Genomic DNA, 3,174 nt, shown 5'->3' with positions numbered 1-3,174 from the left:
ATGCGTGTCCATATGGCAGTTTCATTAACAATAGTGATTTTAACACTTTTCATTTTTCGGCCTTTGTTAAACTAAAAATAGAAGGAGGAAAGGTAAGTTCTCTTTACACCTACTTGCAGAGCTAAATCAAGTCTAATCCCCATTTCCATCATGTCATTACGAGATGATTCACTATCTTTAGACTTGTGCTTTATATTAAATAGTGTCCCAATCAAATTGTCGCACACATATTTCTCAATGTGCATAACATCGAGACAGTGACATACATGATGAAATCTCCAATATTCTAAGTAAAAAAAAAATTGACTTTTTCTTCCATGGACAGTCTACCTTCTTTACTTCTTTTCCAAAAGTAAATTTAATTTGCTCCTGTTGCTCTAAAACCTGTTCTCCAGACAGGGGTTGACGTGGTTGTCCAAATTCTTGTTCTCCATTAAAAGCCGCTTTCTTCCTTCTATAAGGATGATGAATAGGCAAATAGCGACGGTGACCTTGATAACACATCTTCCTGCTATGGGATAAATATTTAGCAACAGTGTCATCACCATATACAGGACAAGACATATAGCCCTGATTCACATAACCTGATAAATTTTCGTATGTCGGGAAGTCATTTATCGTCCATAACAACATTGCTCTTAAAGTGAAAAAAGAATTGGTACTAGCATCGTATACAATTGGCTCACCTTCTTCCTATAGCTTCAATAAATCATCAATCAATTGTTGTAGAAATACATCAATGTGTTGGGATTCGTGGCACAAACGCAGCAGAAAAACAAAAAATAAATATGAAAAACGAAACCCCAAACGCAGGATCCATGCGAAACAAGACATTTAATTCGGAGATTAGATGTTTACCTTAATAAAGCTTTCCTTCTGATTGTGATGAATGTTCTGATCTTGATGAACTAACACAACAGCACTCCTTTCGAAGATCTGCTCTCCAAGGTATCCACACGAACGTCCGATCGTCCAACGATCACCGGAGCCGATACTAGCCGATTTGGTTGCCTCCTTATCTCTCTCTAGCCTCTCTAAGATGTAGAGCTGCTAGGGTTTTCTCAAAAATGTGATATTTCAACTAAACCCTAAAAATATACATCTTAATGTATATATATAGAGAGAGGGGATTCGAGCCTAACCCTAATCATAATGGGCTTCTAAAAGGACCCATTCTGATTTTTATTTATTTTATTATTAAATTTGAATTCTAATATATATACAATTAATCAAGTCTCACTTAATTAATTTAATAATTAAATTCTAATTAACAACAATAAAGTATTTAAATTCATGATTTAAATAACACTTCGTTTTAAACGTTCTTTGTGTGTGACCCTTTAGGTTATTATTACGTTTGCATAATTTTATTTTCTAATAATGGAATTATAAACAATGAGTGGCATCTAGTAATACATCATTGCTCCCCTAGTAATAATAATAATTGGTGATTCAATTAAACCTTTCGTGAATAATGTACAATGTAATATAATCCCTTTAGCCTTATATTATAGATCAAACTCGAGGCATGCATTGTGTCATCCTCTGTTAACGTTTAATTCTTCTTTCCTTGATCAATGAGTAAACTACTAAACAAATCATTATTTGAGCACGGCCATGCATTTTATAGTCTTACTCAATCAAGAGGCCAATAATATCACTCCTTTAATATAGGAGGGCTAAATCTCATCTAGATCATTCATATTTCTCATACGATTCATAATATACCCAATGTCTACTTTTATTATTACCTGGTTAAGGATAACTTTCAAAACTATCAAAGTATATTAATTCTCGTATAGAAATATAATGATTTCAGGTCAAAGGACCAATACATCATTGTCACTGTGAGATTAACTTATGACACTCTAAATATGTAGTATCTTACAACGGGTCAATCCAGCACCATGTATTTAATATATGTTCCTGTGTTTTGACTTTAGTATCACCATACCTATGATCAATGAGATGTGATCATCAGTCAACGAACACGCTAGTCTCAATGTATTTATTATCATCCCTTAACAATAATACTTGACTAGGGACCTTTAGGAATATCAATACTATTCTTATAATCTCATTTCTAAGTCACGTACTTAGAGATATAGATTTACATATCATATTCCAAGGACATTTATTAATCTAACATTTTATCACAAAAAATAAAGATATAATAAATTACTAAAGAATAATCCATAGAATCATAATTAATAATCCAAATGTTTCATAAAATAAACATAATAGTGTTGTCTCTAGGGCACACACACTAACAATCTCCCACTTACACTAGAGCCAATCACCCATGTATCTAATACCCATGGAACTAGTATGACCTTCGTGCTTTTGCTACGACAAAGTCTTAGTCAGTGGGTCCGCAACATTATCATCAGTATACACTTTACATATATGTATATCTCATCTTTCGTTAATCTCTCGAAGAAAGTGATATCTCCTAAGTATATGTTTTGCCCGGGAATGGGACCTTGGTTTTTTAGCCTGTGCAATGGCTCTATTATTATCACAGTAAAGATCAACTGGATTTGTGATCGATGGAACCACACCAAGTCCTGTTATAAATTTCCGTACCCAAACATCCTCCTTGGCTGCTTCACTAGCAGCAATATACTCAGCTTCCATTGTAGAATCAGCTATTGTCTCTTGCTTTGAACTCTTCCAGCTTACAACACCTGCATTAAGGCAAAACACAAAACCTGACTGAGATACTAAATCATGTATGTCTGGAAGCTGGCGTCAGTGTAACCCTTTACAATCAGCTTCTGATCTCCTCCATATACCAAGAATGTATCTTTAGTCCTCTTCAAGTACTTAAGAATATTCTTGATAGCTGTCCAGTGACCCTCACCTGGATTAGACTGGTATCTTCTCTTCATGCTCAAGGCATACGAAACATCCGGACGAGTACATATCATCGCATACATTATTGATCCAATTGCCAAAGCATATGAAACTTTGCTCATACGGCCCTTATCATCTAATAATTTAGGGAAGTTTTCTTTTGAGATCAATATCCCATGAGATATTGGGACATATCCTTTTTTTTCCTCTTGCATCCCAAAATGATGCAATACTTTGTCAATATATGTACTCTGACTTAGGTCGATTAATTTCCTTGATCTATCTCTATAGATCTTGATCCCTAATATATAGGTCATC

This window comes from Apium graveolens, chromosome 1 (assembly GCF_009905375.1).
Source record: "Apium graveolens cultivar Ventura chromosome 1, ASM990537v1, whole genome shotgun sequence".
NCBI classification, from domain to species: Eukaryota; Viridiplantae; Streptophyta; class Magnoliopsida; order Apiales; family Apiaceae; genus Apium; species Apium graveolens.
Note: the sequence above shows the minus strand (reverse complement) of the source record.